The following is a 24,167-nucleotide window of genomic DNA, read 5'->3' as shown; positions in this document are numbered from 1 at the left end:
AGAGCCCGAGCAAGCACAAGGGGGGAAGGGGCAGAGAGAGAGAGATAGAATCTGAGGCAAGCTCTGCACTGTCAGCACAGAGCCCAACACAGGGCTCAAACTCATGAACCATTAGATCATGACATGAGCCGAAACCAAGAGTCAGTTGCTTAACAGATTGGGCCACCCAGGCACCCCTAGCTTCTTTTATTATATGAAAGAAAGAACAGATGAGTAAATGATCACCCATGGAACAATAATAATCTTGATGTTTACTGTTATATCACGTTCATAACTGGGCCACAGACAGGTTCAACTTTTGGCCTCTTTCCCCTAATCTCAGGTCCAATTTCAGTTTGTTTAGGATCACCGCCATTTAAAGGGATTGAATGGATCCAGAGGAAGAGTGGATGGCCTCAGCTGCCTTGCGCACAACCACTGCTCCCACAGATGCAGCCATGAAGCCTCTGAGCTTTCAGACCAAAAAAGAATTCTTCTAAAATCCCAACCAGACAAACTTAACATGTCAAGATTTCTCCAACCTTTGAGGAAAACCAAACGTGGGACAGCAACTGTCCCACTTTTGGGGACATTCTGTTCCGGATTCTGATTCAGACTCTGTTCCAGATTCTGATTCTCTCTCCCACCAGAACCAGGTGAAAGTTCAAGGCAGACTAAAGAAAGAGCCCTGCCCCAAGCAGCATCCCTCAGCATCTCTGGGAGGTTAGCATGTATTTCTTCCGTTTATGTTGTGCTACCAGCTTGTCCGTTGACCTGTCCCTTGGTCCCTGCTCTTTTTGCCTTCAGTTGAGTCTGAGGGAATCAGGTCCTTTACAAATGAGAAACATGAAAAGATTGGAAGGCAATTAAATGACCTTATGCTTGCCTAGTCCTTCTTATTACCAATCCAAGAGTCCGCCTGAGTTGCCATGGACATGAAGAGTTGCCATAGACATGAAGAATTAAGTCAAAAGTACCTGCCAGATACACAGATAAACTTGACTATGTGGGTCCAGAACTCTCCTTAGTTGTGAAATTTGTGACATGTCACAATGCCTGCTTTGGAAACAACATGCAATTCTAGCCTGACCTTCTTTGGACTTTCTCCCTGGAGGGGAGGGAAGCATTATCCTTCTGAGGCTCCTATAGATGCACCACTTCTTAACCTTTAAAGGATCTTAGGCACTCTTATTTTCAGAGGCCTCCCTGCATACTTCATTACAATAAAATATATCCACAATATAGCTATATTGATTCATCTAAGAAAATACTAAGGATTATAAAACTACTTCTGAATTTGTTTTAGTATAAATTATTGGCTTTTTTCCTTGTTGTTTAGTTATATATATATATATATATATATATATATATAGTGCATGTATACATGCATATACACCCAGATATGTATACACACATATGTATACACACTATATCTATAAGCATAAATATTTTATATGTGTATATTCATGTGTGTGCTGAATCACACTAGGTCAGCTGACATAATGTAAAGTTTTATAAATATTTAACTTAGCATTTATTTGTTTTTTTAATTTTTGAAGTTTTCTTTTTGCCCTTAGGAGCTGTTTTGTTTTGTTTTTTCTCAAATATCAGATATTTGTATTTAAGTCCATGAAAAACTCACAGGTCCAAGATTCCCTGCTCCAAGCATCCAACGAATGGACTGGGACAGACCACAGTCCTTTCCCCCTGGTATGTTGGAGGAAAGTCCGTTTTCGTGGAGGTTCTCCATTTGACTGTCAATCTCTCAGGACAGGGTTTTATGTTATATTTGCAACATCTGTAGATTCAGGGGGCCTCCGCAGAGTGGGAGGCCTCTGGACACTGTTGCAGAACTGAGATTCACCCAGAATGTTCCTCTCGCATTCTCCATTTGAGATCCTTTCTAGTTTTCACCAGATGGGAAGCATCGCAAACCTTGCTACCTGTGTCTTTTTTTTCTCCTTCACCAAAAACTTCAACTCAAATGCCACTTCATGGTAGACTTAAAATATTCCTTTCAATAGGGCTGGAATGTGAAGGTTGATACAGAACTTCAAACTTGGAATGTTATTTTCTGGGGCTGTAGCTCAGCCATGAAATTTTGCTGCAGGCAGATTTCAACATGCTAGGTCTGAGCTGGAAGATGAATGTTTCATACCTTTATTTCACTTTAAAACCAGAAGCTTTTTTTAAATATATTATTGTTTTGTACATAAAGCTGGGCAAAGACTGTTCTACAAGATTCTCTCTCAAAATTGGGTCCAATGGAGCAGTTTAGAATCTTTTTTTGTGGGAATAAAACAGACTTTGTTAAAGAACTATTACGTATTAGGCACTGGGCCGAATGCTTTTCATGTATGTTAGTGCCTTTTTAACCTTGTAACAACCTTGAGGAGGGTAGATAGCATTGTTCTCACTTTACAGATAAGGAAGCTGGAGTTGGGAAAGGTTAAAATCTTGACCAGAGTCAAACATCAAAGACTCATCAAAGCCTGCATTTGAAATCAATTCTTGCCACTCTACGATTATACAAAGCGCCTCAAGAGATGATTGAAGAAAACAAGACATTAAAAGGAAATATATTCTGTATGTTGTACCTGCGGTTGTATCAGTTCTGAGAGAATTTTCCCATCAAGAAAATGAAGACAACATAGGAGGTCCAGTAGATGGTGACTTCAGTGTCTGCATTCATGCTGGAGAGATTAATTCTCCTGATTATCATTGCAAACCCTTCTCAACTCTCCCTCCCTTTTTACTCTTACCCTTATTTCTAGATTTTTGTTTTAGTAATTCCTATGGTTTTTACAATAGCTTTGATTCCCAGTACTTTTTCCTTCCTCTGCCTTATGTCTTTTTTAGATGTCAATGTTAGATCGGTCTCCCTACAAAGGGGACACTACCCAGATGGAACGGGGCGGTGGAAGTCTTGCTATCCCAGCCTGAAAGTGCTGAGGGCAGATGCCTGTATCCCTCAGACCCTTCAGAGATGCCTCAGCTACAGAGATACCACCTCAATCAAGTCTGCACCCCTTCCTGGGAGCCCCACATTCAGTGACCGATTAAGGTGAGATCACGAAACCTCCCAGCCATGTTGGCCTAATTCAGAACAACTCTGAAGAGTCATTCTAGCTCCAGAGCTCTTTTGAGGGGTGGGATGAGGGTGTCACATAGCACAGGTCAACTTGTCCCCATGCCCAGTCCTGCTCCCTTCCTCGCTCTCCTCCAGGTGTTCCTCCCAGGAGAACTCTTCAATAATCACGGTGTATTGAACTGTCCTTCAGAGTCAGCATCCCAGAGAGCCCAGCCTGCAATGCCTTAGCAGGGGGGAGGGGAGAAGGGAGAACTGAAGTAAGCAGGATCACTCATTCTCATGAACTGCATGTTTTCTCCTTCCAGAACTCCCAGAAACCCCACTGCTGCCACTATTTTTAGTGTTAGACCACATCTTCTCTAACCATTCATCAGTCAAAAGACATTTGGGCTCTTTCCATAGCTTGACTATTGTTGATAATGCTGTTACAAACATCAGGGTGCATATGCTCCTTCGAATCTATATGTTTGTATCCATTTCTGATTACCACTCATAAAATTATTTAGCCAGGTGTGGCAGAAAGAGGAGTATCTGTTCAGACCCAGACTGGATCATTCTCCCATTTTGCCCTGACCAAGTTCTGTGCCCTTCTGTGCTTCCATGTCCCTCTACCCTGTGATGTCCTTTCCTTGTTTCAAGGCCCATCCTCCCAGTTTAGTTCCAATGTTAGTTTATGAGTCATCAGAAACAACTGCGTTAGATAACGTGGTCTGTGCAGTGTTGGACAAACCTCTGAGAATGGCGGTTCCGTTTGCATGGTTTTGCAGCCCACTGAATGCATTTGTCTCTTTGATTTGAGCATTTCGTGTTCCAAGCGCTATCTCTGTGCTGCATGCCACACCTTTGACTTCGACACACACACGCTACACAAGTTGAAGCGACTCACTGCTGGAGGTCTGAGCTCATGACGAGTCCTCTATAGACAGAGACAGATGGCATGACACTTTCTTGAGTTTCAACACTTGCATCCCCTGGCTGTTTAGCTGGGGATTAGCTTATTCTGGGGACTGACATTTAGGAACTCACACTCATGATTGTGCAGGTTATGCTGGTTTGTTTTTTCCCACTGATCATCCCAAAGCACATTGACTCTGTTTTGCTTTCCTAATTTCTCAGCATGAATCTTCTGTTCTTCAGACACTAGGACTCCCGGTATTCATTGACCTGTACTTTTCTATTCAATTTAAATGTGATCCTACAGGGGTTCTTAAGAGGACTCAATAGACAGCTACCCTCTTCCTTAAGTTCCAAATTAATGGATAAATAAAACAAAGGAGGCAGGCAGAGGGGGCCAAGGTTTGATCACTATTAAGTTAGTATTAGAGAATTGGGCTTATATCCACAGTCATTTGAACCCCCTAACACTGAGTCCCAGAACCAGTCAGCATTATCCATGCATCTCTGGGCCAGAGCCAACCTGAATCTGGAGGAGCTGAGTCACACACATGTGCTCCAATAAGCCCCTAAGAAGAGAAGCTTCTCTGCACAACCAGATTCTCCCTCTAAACACTACAATGAGGGGTTACTCCTCGGCTCTGGGGGAGAAGGTCAGGTGTGATACAGCAATCCATGTTTCTCCACATCAATTAAAAACACCAAGAACAGCTAACACTTGTATCTAATAACTGACCCTAGATGTATCCTATGTGACAGGCACTATTCTAAGCCCATTACGTATTTTAGCTCACTTAATCCTCGTAATAATCCTGTCAGTTAGGGATTATTTCTAACCTCCACCTCAAAAGATGAGAAAACTGAGGTGCAGAGGCTAATAAGCTTGCCTGGGGTCACTCTGACAGTAAGAGGTAGAGCCAGGATTTGAACCTGAGAAGTCAGATTCTACAACCAAGACTCCGAACCGCTGAGCTGTGGTGGGTTCAAGATCCACTAGGCATGCAAATTTGCTCTTTCTTAACCCTTCCCTTCTCTACAGTCCAACTCTGCCCACCTTCAAGGAAAGGTATGAGCCCGCATGCCTCCAAAAGCCTTCCCAATAAAGCAGCTCCTGAGGGTCTCCATTAGGCTTGCAGGACTTTGGCGCCCCATGAACAGCCTTCATCTTTAAGCCCATTCCTCACAGCCCGAACACTGTAGACTTTCTTCAAGTGTGGATGAAGCCAGGGATACAAGGGTGAAGCCGAGAGACAAGGTTGATTTGTTCTGATCTGTTATTAGATAACAGGAGAATGAAATGATATAGAGAAAAAAAATAGCAAGGAAGTACAGTCTGGTTTGTATCTTGCAACTTAACTGTGTGCTCGATATTCTACCACTTTGTGGCATTTGTATGAGTGCTGGCTCTGTGCTGGGCACTGTTCTTCGACCTGGGGAGAGAGAGCTGAAAACAAAACACACAAGCAAGCAAGCAAAACCTCCCTGCTCTCAGGGACCTTACTGTTGGGTCAGGAGGCCAGTTGAATTCTGCAATCACATAAGCGTGCTACAGCACGCTGGACTAAGTTTTGGGAAGAAAACAAAGAAGAGGTGAAACCACCATGTCTGGGGCACGAGATGTCAAGAAGACTATCCCCGGGAGCCATTTAGCTTACAAGTTGAAGGATGAGAGGCCACCCATGGTTTGAGTAGAGCAGGGGGCACATTCCAGGCAGAGGGGACAGGGGGGCACAGAGATTGGGGAACAGCAGAGAGTGGAAGTGGCAGGCAGCTCTGGTGGCCAGTGCCCAGTGGAGGTAGAATTAAATGAGGCTAGAAAAGCATGGAGACCATATGAGGGAGCTTGGGGTTTATTCTAAAAGCAACGAGAGGTTTTGCTTCATGTGTAATTCATTCACTGATTCATCCACTCAATAGATATGTTTGCAAAATCTGAAAGGTGCCAGAATCTGTGCTGTGGACATTACAAAGCTGAGTAAGACAATTTGTCAATTGGGGGAAATAGATAAGGAATGATTAAAATACATTTTATTATGTATTTTACATAATACCTCAAGAACACAAAATGGAATTTTAACCACATGCACTAAAGGAAATCATGAAGGGTGACAGGGAACCAACCAGGCTGTGCCCAGGAGAGGGAAGGGTATATGCCCCAAAGAGCCCTGTGGGTCAGGAATCTCAGTTATGAGTAGGTGCAGAAAACAGCCATGGATGACCTTCAGGTGAATGGGAATAAGAAGGAAAAGGCCATGGCATGCCATTCTGACGTGTCCAGACTTTATCTCCTCACATTAGCCTGTTTGGGCTGTTACAACAAAATACCACAGGCTCGGTGGCTTAAACAATAGTTTATTTTCTTACAGTTCTGGGGCCATGAGTCCCAGGTTAACGTCTGGTGAGAGCTCTTCTCCTGGCATACAGACAGCCGTCTTCTCACTGTGTCCTCACACTGTAGAGAGGGGGCTTCTTAGAGAAGGTGTCTTCCTGGAAGGCTGATAATCCTACTGGAACACGACCCCACCCATATGACCTCATTTAACCTAAGTACCTCTTTTCATTGATTTTTATTTTTTTAATGTTTATTTATTTTTGAGAGAGAGACAGAGTATAAATGGGGGAGGGGCGGAGAGAGAAGAAGACATGGAATCCAAAGCAGGCTCCAGGCTCTGAGCTGTCAGCACAGAGCCTGACACGGAGCTCAAACTCACGAACCTTGAGATCATGACCTGATCCAAAGTCGATGCTTAAGTGACTGAGCCACCCAGGCACCCTGACCTAAGTACCTCTTTAGAGGCCCTACCTCCAAATACAATCACATTGGGGGTTGGGGCTTCAACACATGCATCTGTTGTAGGTGGGAGAGGGGGGCACAATGCAATCCACAGTGCTCCTGATGTGCAAAGAGCCACTGAAAGATTTTAAGCGTGAAAATAATACGATCAAACTATTAATTTAGAAAAGTCGCAGTGGTCGCTGGGTTGAAACTGGATCAGAGCAAGGATAAGATTTGGGACAGGGAGAGAAATTGTGGTGCTATTTCTCATCTTCTAGGAAAAAAAATGAGGAGGACATAGGGATGGAGAGGGGAGGCTAAGTTGCAAAATGGCTAAGGAGGTGTCCTCAGCAGGAAGCGGCGACTCCCAGGTTTCTGGTTGCAGTGATGGGACAAAAGTGGTGGCCCTCACTGAGATTAGTCGCGCCGGAGAAGCAGATCTGGGGACAGTGGTGAGTAGGAAAGGAGTTCAGGCCTAGGAATATTGACTTGGAAGCAAAGGTGGATATGCACAACATTGTAAGCATCCATTCTGATGTCAAGATCATTACTGAGTATAATTTTTTTTTTAATGGGGATTTTGTTGGTCAATTGAGAAGTAAACTTGAAATTCATAAGGGATAGAGACTTTGCATTTCTACAAAGAATATCTCAGTCCTTAGTCCGGATCCTGATTCTTGGTTCAGCATGGCCTGGCCTCTTCCTATCAAATTTCCACTCTTGAAAAGTTGAAGCTTTTACTGTAGGGCACTGCATTAACACTGATTGTATTTCTTTCTAAAGAGCATTCGGTGGTTCGGTTTGGAGAAACAAAACTTCAGTCAGCCCGGGTACATGTGCCTTTGGAAAAGATATTAGTCACCATTTACTGAGTTCCCAGCACTGGACACTTCCCTTCAGTTAGACATACATCCGCAGAACAACTCTGTCATTAGCTAACATATGAACTCCAAGATAACCAGCAGGATTATGAGCATCTTAATCAGACAGCCTGGATATGGCATTTTATAGATGAGAAATCTGAGACTCTGAGGAATTAATTAACTAACCCGCCCAGATCACAGAGCTGAAATAATGGAGTCAGCTTTCAAAACCACATGGCTTGGTTCAAAACCCATGCTCTTTCCCTTTCCCAAAGGAACCGCACCAATAGAATTTTCACTCTCTTGTTTTATAAGATATTTGTTACCATTTTCCCAGTTTGGACTGTGTTTTCCTGTGCTTGGATGGGGCCCTGGGACAGGGCCACCTTTACATGCTCCACTCCCCCAGTTCTTGCCCCTCCCCCCACCCATGCACTACCAAGCATATTGGTTTCCTATGGCTGCCATAACAAATTACCGCAAACTTAGGGGCTTTAAGCAGCACACATTTATGATCCAAGGTTCTGCAGGCTAGAGGCCCAGAACCTGTCTCATTGGGTAACATCAAGGAGTCAACAGGGCTGCAGTTCTGTCTGGAGGGTCTAAGGGAGAATCTGCCTCCTCGCTGTCAGCTCCCCCTGCCTCCCCTCGGGGTTCCTCCATCTTCAAAGCCAGCAAATCAGGTTGAGTGCTTCTCACAGGGTCAGTTTCCTCCACTTTTAAGGACCCTTGTGATTATCTTGGGCACCTGTAGCTAATGCAGCCTACTCTCTCTCTCTCAAAGCCCACCCGATTAGCATGCTTGGTTCTACCTGCAGCCTTAATGGTATTTTGTCCTGCAAGCTAACATATGCACAGGTTCTGGCGTGGACATCTCCCAGAGTTCTTACTGTGCAGACCACACCAACTACCTCCAGGTTCTCTGTCGGCTGAGGCTGTGTCTGAGGATAGGGACCGTGGAGATGGTTCTGATTGACTTATTAGGAAAAAAAGGGGGGGAGGGGGAGAAGGGCTACCTAAGGCATATAGGATGGGCATTGTAGACAGGAGGGGAGGATTACCCTTAAGAAGATATCGCTGAATTCCTGAGACCAACCAGGCTTCTTCAGAGTCTCTCCCCAGCCCTATCAAGCCAGTTTGGGTCCTCCTTCCCAGAAACCCCTGTTGGGTTTCTGAATGTGATTTGGGGAAGGTGCCTGCCTGCCACAAAGAAGGGCATAGACTTACTGCTGGATAAAGAAGTGTCTCTCACATCCCATCAAATGCCTCAAGGGAATGACGGACGGATGAAGAGATTTCAGGCTGTCATCACAACCCCTCCCCACCCGTGTTGCTCCTTCCCACTCTCCAACACCCACATTGTCCACCCTGAAATCTCCCCTGACATGTTTGTCACCAGAATCTGATTCGGGGTCACTGTGAGCACACGTGCACACACAAGCTCAGACACCCCAGGCTGTTCCTGTATGGAATCTTTCTTCCATTACAAGTTCCCCCTGTTTCCTTTTAACCCAATTTCACTCAGCCGTGTGTGCTGTGGAGAAATGTGATTGCACTCACGCTGACTTACTGAATTGAGCCTCCACCCACACCCCTCGGTCTAATCTTTAACCTCCCTGGGCCTCAGTTTCCTCATCCGGAGAGTAGAAATAATAACATCCAATTCACACATTTCTAATACATAGTAAATGAAATTCTATATATGGAATTGTTTAACCCAGCACCCGACACATATTTGGTGTCAGTATCTCAATGTCTTTAGCTTCTGTTCTCATCCCCTACAAGATTCACGAGATGATAATACTTAGAGAAATAACTCAATAGCAGCAAACACTGATTATGTGTTTCTATGTGACAGGCACCACCCCACATGCTTGACATGAATCATCACATGTATGTAAGCTTATATGTGTTGCACAACCATCCGACAAGGTATGAGCCTGTTATACTAAAACCCAGAGAGGCTGAGCAACTTCTCCAAGGTCACAGGTGAAGGAAGGTGAAGGGGGATTTTAAACCCAGATGGATCAAACAATGAGGACGACATTCTTACTTAGGAAGAGCCTGGCTTACAAATATGACAAAGGAAAAAAAGACTTTAAAAAACCTTTCAAACTTTCCATGCCTTTTCTGGCCTTCTGTCTATAATTAGCACTCCAACTTCTGGCCACCAACCAGATTTTTTCTTCCCCAAGGTTTTCTACCACCTGGATTCCACAGCCCAGGAAAAGAGGAAGCATGCTGGCCTGAGTAATCTGGATGGTCCCTGAGCCTTCTCCCATCAAAAGGCTGGCTTTCCAGGAAGCAATTAACACCTAATTCACAATTGCTGGTATCTCTGTATCTGTTCTCCAGACCTGCTGACAGTTCTTCAGCGTTTTATTGTACATATCTTCTTTGGAGGCCTTTCCGGGTCTATAGTCTGCTGGAAAGATCAGCTCTGGGCTAACAGGCAGGGAAGACAACCCCTCAGAAGTCCTGTCTAAACTCACTCTGGCAGAAGCCAAGGAAGCATCTTCAACCTGGGAAGGAAAGTGTATAACTGATTAGAACCCAAGATTGGCAGAGCAGGTGAGTGAGCCCCAATAACCTTGAGCACCAATATAGACTTTGGTTTGGCTGCATATTAGAATAATCTATGAAGGTTTTAAAAAAAAATACTAGCGTTTGGGTCTCAACTCAGAAAACTGAATCAGCATCCCTGAGGGTGGGCCCAGCCATCACCAGCAGTTTTTGAAATCTCCCGAGGTGATTAGTGTGTTGCTAGAGTTAAAAGCCAATGTCCTACTGCCTCTTTCACAGATGAAGAAACTGAGGCCCAGAGGAGTCATCCTTGCCTCAAAGTGACAATTGCCACCATTTGAATTGTAGCTGCTGCTCACTAATGTGTAACCAACCTCAGGAAGCAATATATGATGGGAAAAAATAAAGTTAAATATGAAAATTAGAGAAACCAAAGTACCCTCTATAAGAAGATGCATTTGCAAATAAAAGTACTCTAGAACTGCCTGCATTTAATTTTTTTTAATGTTTATTTATTTTTGAGAGAGAGAGACACACAGAACATGAGCAGGGGAGGAACAGAGAGAGAGAGACACACACAGAATCTGAAGCAGGCTTCTTGTGAAGGTGGAGACGGAGATTGGAGTGATCCATCTAGAAACCAAAGAATACCAAAGACTGGTGGCCACCACCAGAAGCCAGGATGAAGCCAGGAAGGAATCTTCCCTAGAGCATTTGGAGGGAGAATGGTCCTGTTGACACCTTGATTTGGATGCCTAACTTTCAGAATTAAGAGAATTAAAATAAAAAAAAGAAATTTCTGTTGTCCTAAGCCACCCGGTGTGTGGTACTTTGTTATGGGCAGCCCTAGTGAGCCAACATGGCCATTGACTCAACAGCATTCCTGAATTCATCTTTGAAAGTGAGTTCTGGAGACAAAATGTTGGGGTTCACAAGACACCCCCATTCTTACGAGCTGTGCAACCTTGGACAAATTGTGTAAGTTCTCTAAGCCTCAGTTTAACTACCTGTAAAATGAGAATAAAATAGCACCTACCTCACAGAGTTGTTGTGAGGATTAATTGAGTTAATATATCTGAAGTGCTTAGCATAGTACTTGTTCTATAATAAGTGTTTAATAAATGGTAACTAATATTGTATTGGTGACATCCCAGATCTCCAATACAATAGTTGCCTGGTAATACCTCTCAATGCCTTGTGGCATTTCTGTAATAGTTAGCCAGGGCCTCTGGACCACATGAAGTCTGATTTCACTTTCTAAGGGTCACGTTTTATCCCATCACTAGATAGGAAGCTCTTTGCTGCTAGTGCCTCACCCAGGTCCCCTTGGCCCACCCTCGAAGCCACCTGTAGACAGTTCAGCACACACTGAGGGGTCATATGTCTCTTTGCCTGAGGGTGTTCTCTAGCCACAGAGCATGCCCAACACTCCTGAGGCAGGTTAGATGGGCTTAGGGTTGACCAGAGGGAACCAAATCACTAAACACTGAGGGAAGGGATTTGTCAGATAAACAGGTCAGCTCTTTTGCTCCTCAGTAGGACAGATGGAAAAACATGTATTTCCAGTGATTCTCCAATGTGACTGAGCTTCAGTTGTCCAGAGGAGGGACCTTCTAGACCAGGGGTCCTCAAACCATGGCTTATAGCCCCAATTCAACCAGTACCTATTTTTATAAATAAAGTTTTATTGTAACACATGTATCTGTATGTTCTTTTATCTATATGTCATCTATGACTGCCTTCAGGCTACAAGAGCAGAGCTGAGGAGCTGCAACAGAGATTGTATGGTCCACAAAGCCTAAAACACTATCTGGTTCCTTTACAGAAGTGTGCTGACCCCTGCTAAGATTCATTGGTTTCCTTTCCTTCCCTGACTCACTTCCCCACTTATCTGCACTGCTTACAGAGCTCACCTCCCAAGTAAGCTGTGCCCAAATCCTTGTGCTGTGGTTGGCTTTTGGAATAACCCAAACTAGGACCTCTGTTAAAATAACTTCCCCATCTCAACACTCAACTCCATGCCAGCATAGAGCTCTCAAAATGTTGTTGTATAGATAGATGGATGTTGTTGTATAGATAAATGGATGGAAAATATTAAGAGGCTGCAAGGCCACCAAATTAAAGAAGCCTGTGAAAGGGGGTAACTATTTGCCAGGGGCCCCTTCCCTGCTCAATTACCACCCTTGGCTTCTGAAACCCCAAGATCTCTACATCGTAAGTAAACTTGACCCTTGCAGGCACATTCTCTGAAAGGATAAATACTCCTCCCAAGATTAGGCATGTGGTGCACAGACCCTAAGTCTGGACCTCAGCACAGGTGCTTTGATAAATTCATTGCCTAAGCAAATGACGATGACTGGAAGTAAAGTGGGGAGGGTACAGAAAGAAGAAAAGCCAAGAGACGTCACATGCTCAGCCCTCACTATGTCTGGCATTGATGTCTTATCAGTTCCCTTAGTAGATAAAAATATTTTTGAACACTTGCCAAAAGGAATGTCATATGACCAGGATTTGAGGGCAGATATGCTCTTTCCTTCATACTCGAGCCCCTTCAAATGTTTCTTAAGTGTCTTCCTCTGTGCCACTACACTCAGCATCTTATACTTAGCCAATGTGAAGGCTTTGTTGCTTCCATTTGGCGTAGAGGGATCCTGCCTCCCAAGTTTGGGGGATGGTATATCACCTCATATCCACGTGGTGGAGAGTCACTTCTGTGCTGGGAACTGTGTAAGGCACTATGGTGCCATGAGGACATACTCACATACCTCCTGAAGCTAAAGCTGCTACACCCGAAGTCCCCCTCATTGACACTGAAGACACACCCCTCACAGGCTGCCTTTCCACTATGACAGAGCCCTGTGTGGACTCTATGCCTGACCCCTTTCTGGAGACATGGGTTCTGAGACTCCTTTCCTGACCAGCTTAGGTGCAGGACTTCCCTGCAACTTGGTCAACCCTCCCTTAAACAGTAGTCTTGGATGCTTCCATACAACCTCCTCGCCCCCTCCCCTTTATATCTGAGGCTCTCCCAGCCTTCCCAAACTCCCTCCCTATTTCCTTTCTCACGGGAATTTCTCCCAATAAAATCTTTGCATGTTTAATCTCGTCCTGGTGTCTGCATCATGAAGGACCTGAACCAACTGGGTTGGCTCATTTAAGTCTCATGATTTCTATCTCTAGTTTTTATTAAGTCCTGAGAAATTAACTAGCCCACAGTCAGGTGGTCAACCAGGAAAGGCTTTGTGCTTAACCTCAGTTTCTCCCAACTCAAACACGTCACAGTCTACACCATTCACCTTCCAAAATGGACAGTCTCCTTCCTGCCCAGAAATCTTCATGGAGATTGGTGGAAGGCATCAGGCACTTCCTGCATTACTCATGATAAACACAGAAGATAATAAAATACACAGAGCCTTGAAATAATGGACTATAAGGGTAAAAAGACAAGATGAGAGGTTTACCATGTATTGGGCAGGATTCTGTGATGGAGGGAGAGAGGACAACCAACACACCCACTAATGCAAATGACACAGTGACTGAAATGCTCAAAACTATTTTGGGGATTCTGTTTAACAAGAAACTGTAAAAAAATATCTGTACATTTGATGGAAAAGAAAACCTTAAAACGCCATTTTTAAAAAGCAAGAGAGGGAAAAACAAAGCTGGATTCAGATCCTGGTGATAAATTTAGGATTTTTGTAAACCTGGTAACTTTGTCCTAAACTTCATAAACAGGCGAAATAATAGGCAAGTGGCAAGACTGGATGATAAAATACAGAAAGCCTCTGTAGAGCTTTCCTGTCTCATCCCCTAAGGCCCCTGGAAGCAGCAATGGAAAGGTTAATACACGGCAAAACTAATCTCTAGGAAACTCTCCAGCATCTTGACCAGAACCTACTCTGATTGGTCCAGCATCACCATAAATAGGAAATTGTCTATCAGATCATCTTCTACAGAGAACCTTCCTGACCCCCTAAATGGCATCAGCTGCCCCTCTCTCTGTCCCCTGCCATAACTCCTCTGTTAATTTTCATCACAGTCTATGCCAACCTGTACTGGCTACACACTAAGAGCACACACGCATACACATGCGCACACACACACACACACACACACACACACATACGTGGCAGGAATTATATCTATGGTTCCCTTGCCCCATGTTTGGCACATCGTAGGAGCTCCATTTAGCCTAGCTGAATGGTTAAATGTGTAGGTGGAAGGAAGACCTGATGTATCACTGGAAATGGCACTTTTTGGTTTGTTTGTTTGTATCCTGACCAGTATAACCAAAGCATTTTCTGAAGTAGTTATTATACATCTGGATGCATCTTTCCCACGTAGTTAAATATAAAACTCTTGTCAATACACCTCGTTTATGGCCGTACCCATACTAGTTTTGAATCTTAGAGCCAATGACTTAACCTGTCCAAATATCACAGAGGCCATGGTATAATTCAGACTTTACAAGACAGCTCACATGCATGTCCACTAACAAAGTCACAACGCAGCCACAAAAGACAGGCCATAGCTAAAATGCCACTACACTGGTTTGGGAGCATTTGCTGAGTGCCTACCATGTGCCAGAGACTTTTCACTTAATCACATTACCTTATCCTCATAACGATGCTATGAGGTAGTCATCATTATCCCCATTTTACAGGTGAGTAAATGGGAGCTTGATAAATCTTACCCAAGGATAAACAGATAAGCATGACCAGGATCCCGATCCAGGACTGCCAAACTCAGTTGAATGTCTTTCCACCTAAACCCTAAACCAGGTCTTCTGACTCAAAGCCAAAGTCTGGTATTCTCTGTGACAAGTGGGTGGCCAGGGAACTCAGACTCTCCTGAATATTCCCTGAGGGGTGTAGAGTTGCAGTTCTGAGTGTGCAGAAAGAAGAGCGCAGGATGATTCTAGGAGATACCACCCAAACACACTGGGCTGGAGACTAGCTGCTCTCATTTGCTTGATGTCCAAGAAATGCTTCCAACACATTTTGCCTACAGCCCAGAGGCATGCAGAGTTCAGAGATGCGAGAGCACATACTCCCTGAAGACCGGGACCATGCCTTGCATCCCTCTGTCATAAACACCAGGCTCAAAAATTGTACATGGACTTCAAACAAACTATATTTTAAAGGCAGTGCTTTTCAATGTAAGTGCATTTTTCTAAGCAACAAGGAAATGGGAGGAGGGAAAAGAACAAAAACTATGAAAATTGGAGAGGGTCCAAAGTGAGTATGAAGAGATTTATTTAAGAGAGAAAAATTAAAAGAAGCCAAAATGCATGACTTGGCTAGCAGACAAAACATAAAGAGTGTAAGAGCCTAGAGATATTGGAAAGGCACAAACAAGAGGAGCACCATTTCATGCTTTGTATTCAAGCACAATAAGCATAGCGTTCTATTAGTTTCAGGTGTACAATCATATGGTTTTTAATGTTGTGGACAGTTGGGAGTAACCAGGGTAAATGGTCTGGGATAGGAAATGGACTAGCCGGCAGGGTCCAGAAACAGAGAAGTGGTTTGCAATGGCAAATTTAGAATCCCAAGCTTCCCGATTTAATTCTCAACATGATCTTGGCAAGCCAATGCACTCATTCATTCATCCATCTAACAGTATTCATTGAGCAGCTGCTATGTACCCAGAGCTCTGCACATAGCGGCCTGGCTACCTGCCCAGTGAAGCTCGCCATCTTCCAGAGAAGAGACACATTAAGATTTAGCGGTGGTAGAGAGTGGAGAGTTTCACTGTGAGAGCTGTAGGAGCACATACAGGGGTTTACAAGACACGGAGGTCTCCCTGGGGAAGAGATGGTTAAACTGAGACTACAAGAATGAGGAGACGTTTGTCAGTGCAGATAGAGGTAGAAAGGATTCCAGAAAGAAGGAAATGCATGTGAGTGGCTCCTGGGTGGCTCAGTTGGTTGAGCATCTGACTTCGGCTCAGGTCATGATCTCACAGTTCATGAGTTTGAGCTCCGCGTTGGGCTCTGTGCTGACAGCTTGCAGCCTGGAGCCTGCTTCGGATTCTGTGTCTCCCTCTCTCTCTGCTCCTCCCCGGCTCAGGCTCTCTCTCTCTCTCTCCTTCAAAAATAAATAAAAACATTAAAATTTTTTTTAAAGAAGGAGATGCATGTGAGAAGGTGCTACAGATGGCATGCTTATATCCTCCCCAAATGCATATATTGAAGCCCTAACCCCCAACGTGGTGGTATTTGCAGGTGGACCTTTGGGATGTAATTAGAGTTGGATGAGGTCATGAGTATGGGGCCTCCGTGATCTGCATAAGAAGAGGAAGAGACCAGAGCTCTCTTTCTCTTGCTACCATGTGAGGACACAGTCAGAAGGTGGCCATCTGACAGCCAGGAAGAGGACTCTCACCAGCATCCAACCATGCTGATACCCTGATCTTAGACTTCCAGCCTCCAGAACTGAAAGAAGATCAATCTCTGTTGTTTAAGCCACCTGGTCTGTGACATTTTGTTGCAGTACCCGAGCTGGCTGAGACAGAAAGGAAGGAGGTGAGAGAGAGAGAGAGAGAGAGTTGCTGCTAGAGAATTGAAAGGTTAGCATGGTGGGGGGGGGGGGTAGGAGGGGCTGGTGGGGTGGGATTCAAGAGAGGGGCAGGCAAGGGCCAGGGCTAGCCTTTTATGCAAGGCATCTCAAGACCAAAAGGGAGCTGGTAAAGGGTGATGAGCCAGGTTGCTGTAGGATCAGATGGATATTCTAGAAAGTTCTTTGGGGCAGAAATGTGAAGAAAAGATTGGATCAGCGTGAATGGATCCAGGAAGAACAGACTAGAAGCTGTTCACTAGTCCATGAAAAATAATTTAAAACCTTCCCTGTGACAGTGACACATGAGCTGAGTGTCAACAGATGAGTAGAAAATTGTGAAGGGAAATCCTGGCAGCCGCACAGCCCAGGCAAGGCAGGAATGCATAAGGGACAGAGACCATCAGAACAGCAAGAACCTCTTGTGGCTGCACAGTGGCATGAGTGAGCAGGAGTGACAGGCCAAGACATGAAACGCCTTGTGTATTAAACTAGGGGGTAGAGACTTTCCACTATAAGCCAGGAGGAAGGAGCAGAAATTTGAGACCAGAAATACCAGGGTTCAAATCACAGCTGTGCCACAGCCTGTGTGCTCATGACCAATTGACTAATGACTGGGCCTCAGCTTCCTCACCTGTAAAATGGGAACTCTGTATTGAGCAAAAAGTTAGGTGCTCAGAGACACCTGAAGACATGATTGTGCTTCTAAGGGGTCTAGAGGACACATATAAGCAGGGGACCACATTCTGGGTATTCTCTGGACATCACATGAACATACTTCTGCTTGTCTTCTCCAGAGAGCCCAGAGAGGTTAACCTTGGACCTATCCAACGGGGATGAGTAGCCAAAGCCCCCAAAGGCTCATGTCATGTTAAAATGTAGTTTTTCTTAGAACACAGAGCTAAGCAATGTGAAAGCTCTATGGGGTCTCTGATTCTCTGTCCAATGTCTTCTTGAACTCAAGGTGCCTCAAGGTATCTACCTGGAAACAAGAGGTCTCTTCATACTCAAGTACCATCCTATACCCTGACCAACACATGTCATGACCTACATGAGAATGTCAGCAAGGAGACTGGTGACAATTGGGTGTGCCCTTTCAGCACTAAGTTCCTCTTCCCCCTCTCCCAGGCCTCCTGCAGACAGTGCTCTTTCTTGACCCACCAAACTCCAACCAGGCTGGGGCCACTGTGACCCAGGAAAATGTACCATCTGTCCTTGGCCTCCAGCAGGTGTGAGATGGATCCCAGACAAATCCAGGGTGCCTACCCCCTGGACCGCCCCACTTCTTCACTGCATGTCCTACAGCCTGTGGCCAGATGATTTACTGGCCTGCCAGGGAGGGCCTATGGCGAAGAGGTAACCTTGGAATTCTAACCATTGTGATCAAAGCCCATTCCACTGAGCAGGTGTGTGATCACCCCGCACCCCCACCAAGTTACTTTCTCTATGTCTGGTTTCCTCATCTGCAACATGGGGATAATAATCCACCTCATGGGGTGCCTGTGAGGGTCGCACGAATTAACATGTGTAAAGTATTTAATAAATGTCGACTATCTCTATGATGACAATGGTGATGATGATGGTGGGTTTGGGGCCACTAAAGGTTGAGGAAGCCTGATTCTCCTTCTTTGGAAGAAAGGTTGGTGGGTTATACAGGGGCCCGCTGCCTCACCGTGTTTCACTAGTGTTCACACACTGGAATATCCGGCCTGGGACCCCAACTATTTAAAGTCAAGCTAGTGCAAAAGGCAAATCTCTACAAGACAGTCATCCATGGTAAGTTTCCCTGACCTTCTGGGAAGTCAAAACATCCAAGCAGAAAGAAAGAACCCACGCTGATGTCCTGATCTTAGAGGAAGGACATCTAAGGCCAGAGAGGGACAATTAGCCAGAGAGGGCTAATTGTCAGGACTCTTGACAATTAGCCTCATGGCCACACAAATCTGTCATGAAGGGACCCACAAAATTACCAGAATTCACTGAAGACCTACAATGCACCAGGCCCAGGTAAGAGGGTTTGACATTCACGATTTCATCACATCCTTACAACGAAACTGAAAGTGGATGCCATTATCCCCGTTTTTGTGTAAGGAAATAATGGCCAAAGTCATAAACCCATACAAATGTGCACTACGGGCAAGTCCTCTTCTAGTGCGTGTGTGTGTGTATGTGTGTATGTGTGTGTGTACTCATTTGCTCATTGGATGCTCATAACACCTTGAAGAGGCACAATATTGTTCCCTTTCCACATAAAGACACTGAGGCACAGAACATTAAGTAGTGTGCTCGTATAACAGAGTCTGTGAGTGACAGATTTCAAAAGCGAATCCTGGAAGCTGGAGAAATGACAGATCATTTCTCAACCGAAGGGGGACATAGTCCTTTACCTTGCCTTCATAGAGTCATGATTCAACTCAAGCCAAGATGATTCTGAGAACCTGGGTCTCCCATCCCTCCACACACATTCCTGGCCCCTCCTGGTGTCTAGCCATGTCTGAGGCTCTGAGATCATGTAATGGCATTTCTAGGGGTTTCTTTGAGCAGTTGAGCCCGGAAGAGGAGCCCTGAGAAATCTCCAGGGCTGGGAGCCTGCCGAGTCCAGTGGGAACCGCATTGGGGATTAAGAGAAGAGAACACGATTTTGTTCCCGCCTGGCCCCTGGCCAGGATCCTGAGATTAGCAGAATAACTGCCAGATGGGTTCCTGAATTTCTGTGCATTCCAATTACCAATATCTAAAAGCCCATTTCCCATTCCAAGCCCAGAGCAACTTGCGGCAAATGTCATCCTTGCTCCAAGAACGCTCACCTCGCCGGGTGGGTCACTTCAATTTCCGAGCTGGCACATTAGCACGGTGGGCTCTTTCTTCCTCCTCTCCTGGCTCTTTATCTTTCTGTTTTCACTGAGCTGAGCTCTGTGAGATGAGGGGCTGCTCCCAACCCTGCCCGTAGCCCCAAACCCCCTGCCCGCCACACAATGGACAAGGAACAACAGCCCCCCTATGGGCAGAGCCCGAGCCGCGCTGGCGGGCCAGGAAGCCTGCGCAGCAGACCCACACGCCAGCTCCCGCCTCTGGCCAGCTCCCCAGTGTGCCAGCTGGGGCTTTTCACTAATGTCAAAGCACAGCACCTCTTTATAAAGCAGTGCCCCGCCCAGTCTGCAGGCCCCCCCTCAAACCTCAGAAAGGCTTTCTTCTCCAATGGCGCCAGGCCCACGCCACTGCACTGGGGGCCCTCAGACACTGGACTCCTGGCCTGGAATGATGGGGGACTCTTTGTCATTTCATTGCAACAAACACTTATAGCATATCTACTAGGACTTGTGTTTGGAGCTCTGGGTGAAGAGAAGCCAAGGAAAACAGTGACTTCAGAATACCCACTATCTAGGAAAGGAAGGGTGAGGCAGGGAGGGAAGGAGGGTCCTCACAGAAAGACAGAGGCAGAACAGAACAGCCTGAAGTTTGTTTAAATAAAAAAGTAGTGAGAATCATAATCTATTACAAGGGACCACAAGGCTTAGTGCCGCAGGTGGGAGTGGGGTGCAAATCCAGTCTGCCACTTATTTTTATAAATAAAGTTTTATTGGAATACAGCCATACCCATTTATTTACATATCATGCATGGCCATTGTTGCCCTACAATGGCAAAGCTGAGAGACTGTATATACACTATAAGCCCGAATTATTTACCGTTTTGCCTTTAATAGAAAAATTCTGGGGCGCCCGGGTGGCTCAGTCAGTTGAGCGTCCGACTTCGGCTCAGGTCATGATCTCACAGTTTGTGAGTTCGAAGCCTGTGTCAGGCTCTGTGCTGACAGCTCAGAGCCTGGAGCCTGCTTCAGATGCTGTGTCTCCCTCTCTCTCTGCCCCATCTCCACTCATGCTCTGTCTCTCTCTGTCTTAAAAATAAGTAAAACATTAAAAAGAAAAAAGGAAAAGAAAAATGCTTCTGATCCTCAATCTTCCTGGGAATTTTCCATGTTTAATTCCACGTGAGAGTGACAACAACCCCACTTTGCAGATAGACGCATAGAGAAGTTAAACAAGCAACTGCTTAAGGCACAAAGAAATGAAGAGAAGTATCTGTACTTGACCCAAAGGCATTTGCTTTTCCTCCACGCCCATGGGCTGAGACTTATGTTCAGTCTCTAGGTTAGCAAAAGACTCTGATTAATGGCAAAGGGTTGGAGAAAACATACCCAGTGAGGAGGAATGGCTTGGGGGACAGCAGAGTGGCAGGAATGGGCACAGCACTAACGGGAGAACTGGAGAAGGAACATGAGAATTGCAGAGCCAGAAGGAGCCCTCAAGGTCAAGCTCATAAAAGTCTGTGTCTGAATCAGCTTGGGCTGCTGTACCAAAATACCATAAACACTGGTGCTTAAGTAACAGACATTTATTTCTCACAGCTCTGCAGGCTGGAAGTCCAAGATCAAGGTGCAGGCAGTCGGTTCCTGCTGAGAGCTTGCTTCCGACCCTCTCCCTGTGTCCTCCCACAGGGAGGGGCTCCACCCTCAAGACCTCACCTAAACCCAATCACCTCTCAAAAGCCCACCTGTAAGTATCATCACATTCTGGATCAAGGCTTCAACATGTGAATTTGGGTGGGAGTGGAGGTGCACAAACATTCAGTCCATATACCCTGTCAAACCACCAAGGAGACTAGAGACCAGAGAAGCAAAGCAATGTACCCAAGGTCACACAGAAAAAAAAAAAAGGCCACGAAATAAACTCTTAGAACACTCTTAGAACTTTGCAGAGTCTGGGTCCTTTCTGGGCCAAGCATGCCTCCCTATCAGAAGTCCTGTGTTTACTCTGAGCCGGTCATAGTCCCCAGGAGCCCTGGAGCCACATGCCCCTTCACGTTGTTTGGAGTCGTAATCAAATTGGTTGCAGCCTTGATGTTTGTTTTAACTGTACACCCTCATGTGACAGTAATTTCTGTTTGACCAGGCACAGAGAAAGGACACAGGACTGGAAACCAGGAGACCTGGCATCCTGTTTGCCGCTGGCTTCATGTGTGACCGTGGACGAGTCACTTAAACACTCTGGCCCTGGTCTCCTACTATGGAAAATGCGGGGGAGCTGGGACAGACAACAATTTCCCTTGAGCTCACATTGTTCCTACTGAATGAGACTGATTAATACAGAAGCCATTAAGGAATCCAAAGATGCTACACCACTTGCGTGGCTGGCCTTGTCTACTGATGTCACCAAATCAAGAATCAGGATTGTTTCATTTGAATTTGTGAGACGTAAAATATCTATAAACCAGAATTCAGGCATTCATTCCACCAAAAAAGTATTTATCGAGCTTAATTTTTATCAGGATTCGTACTACATGCTAGGATGCAACTGTGAATAAAACAGAGGGGCGATGGTGGAACGCCAGGTAGTATGACAAATGCCACACACGAGAGGCGGTTGAGAGTTGCTGCACCAAGTGTCTCCAGAGCCAGACAACATGGGTTCAAAACCTGACCTCACCTACTTACCCGTATGGCCACAGACAAGTTATTTAACTTCTCTGAGGCAGAGTCCTCCTCCGTAAAACAGAGATCAAAACGGTGTCTGCGTCAGGGTTGTGGAGGAAGATCAACTGAGTTAGCTCTTGTAAAATTCTTCAAGGAGTGCCTAGGTGAAGCCCCGTGAACATAAGCTATGATGATGATGATGATGATGATGATGATGATGATGGAGATGGAGATGCCGTAGATGACAAAGGAGAAAAAAGAAAAGCACCTATGCGATCCAGGACAGGAGTGGAGCGAGGTAAGCAGTGAAGGCTCCCCAAAGGAAGGGACATTAAAACGAAAGCCCAAAGATGAGTCAGAGTAGAGTTGGGGGGTGAGGTGGGGATGAGAAGTCTTCTGGAAAGTGGCAGTGGGGTGCACAAAGGCCCTGAGACAGGAAGAATGAGAATTTGGGGGAAACATCAAGAGCACTTACAGGTTAGGATGGGGTGATGAGCCCATATCTGCTCATGAAAGCTTTAGAGCCCCCTCTCCCATTCCCGCTCTGGAACTAGTCACGGATAACCCATCACACAATTTATCTGTTTAGTCATGTGGAAAGCTCTGGGGGAATTCCATCCCTGCCTTAGAGACCAGGCCAGCTCTGGGGGTTGGGACTCAAGTTGGAATTTGGTCAGGCAGGACATTTGCCAGAAGCTGCCGGGAACAGAAGAGCCCAGGATGGGCGAGTGCTGGCTGCACGCAGTGAGGTTCAGCCTGGGAAGCCAAGGGCCCACTGTTGGGGCTGAAAACAAAAGCAAGAGGGCCAGAGGGCAGCCAGCTAGAGGTTAGAAGAGAGGAGGGAGACAGATTGGGATGGAGAAGCCATAGCACTCAAGACAAATGCCCAAAGACAGCCCAAACTCCAGCAGCCTGTTTGTATGGGTCTGCTCACAAGGTATATGGGGGGCCAGCCTGGTTTGACTGACAAGGCTCAGGATGGATACCAGGCATCCTTAGACACTAACAGGCTGAAAAATGAGGAGTAGTTTAGGTAAAGTGAGCACACAGAAGATCTCCATTTAGACTCATGACTGTGCCCAAATCCTCCCTCATCCAGGGCTGAGGTGAGGGTCATGCCACGGGATCATTTCCTCCATTCTCATCAGTGTATCTAGAAGGGAGGTACTGGGAGAAATACAGCTTTCAACAGCCTCTGCTCTAAAGAAAGAAGGTCTATAATCACGACTTTATTTCCATCTCATTTACATGTAAGTAGAATAAGAATAGAACTATCAGATTATATTTTATGAGGGCTACATGAATTAATATAGGCAAAGCATTTAAAACTGTGCTCGAAATGGAGTAAGTGCTCTGTCTTATTACTTGGTTTGGTTTCACTCTACTCATTCATTTAAGAAAAGATATCAGCACCTACATTCTAGGCTCCGTGGCGTCTGCTCAGAATACAAAGAAGAATAAGGCATGGTACCTGCACTCCAAAAGCTTACAATCTAATGAGTACAATAGGCCAGTGAGTGGACGGGTAAAGGTCAGGGGTATAGCATCTGTGGTGGAGAGAAGCCAAAGATAAGACTGAGGATAGTAAATGGAGAATGATATGTCTTGATTGTTCCCACTTCTAAACACGACCCAAGGAGGAAAGAGGAGTAAACTACAACAAAAAACAACAACTGTGGACATAAAGTGGTGGCAATGCCCTGAGAAGGTGCAGGGCTGCCATATTGCCAACTCATTGGCCGCCTACTGGAGAAGCCACTGCTCTCCATCATTAAGGAGAAAAGGACGCTGATGCACAGCACTCTTGTGGCTCAAAATAAATATGTATTTCAAAGACTTATCAACAACTTGTGACCAAGTCTCCTTTCCTTCCTGATTTTCAGGCTTCTGGGTTTTATTGTTCCAAATCAATTTATAGATGCAATAAAAATAAATACGAGAAGCAATGGATTTGTCCTATGAAAAAAAGGAAGGCATCAGCGAGTTTCAAATACATTCAGGGCTTTTATTTCT

At 45.4% G+C, this 24,167-nt stretch overlaps 2 long non-coding RNA genes across 4 annotated transcripts in view; one reads left to right on the top strand and one right to left on the bottom strand.

Annotated features, from left to right (window-relative positions):
* LOC131507809 (uncharacterized) overlaps window positions 1-24,167 on the bottom strand; it is a 65,166-nt gene that overhangs the window by 28,664 nt on the left and 12,335 nt on the right. The gene's annotated exons all lie outside the window — the stretch shown is intronic.
* On the top strand, window positions 659-18,245 carry LOC131507810 (uncharacterized). Of its 3 annotated transcripts, none has more exons than XR_009259723.1 (3): window positions 659-702; window positions 2,839-3,043; window positions 17,648-18,245. It is a non-coding gene; the product is annotated as an uncharacterized LOC131507810 (long non-coding RNA). The 3 variants fall into 3 exon arrangements; XR_009259721.1 differs by lacking the exon at window positions 17,648-18,245 and adding an exon at window positions 10,406-10,616; XR_009259722.1 differs by lacking the exon at window positions 17,648-18,245 and adding an exon at window positions 3,206-3,283.

This window comes from Neofelis nebulosa, chromosome 3, assembly GCF_028018385.1.
Source record: "Neofelis nebulosa isolate mNeoNeb1 chromosome 3, mNeoNeb1.pri, whole genome shotgun sequence".
Classification (NCBI taxonomy): Eukaryota; Metazoa; Chordata; class Mammalia; order Carnivora; family Felidae; genus Neofelis; species Neofelis nebulosa.
The sequence above is the reverse complement of the archived record's forward strand: the minus strand, read 5'-3'. Positions and strand labels throughout refer to the sequence as shown.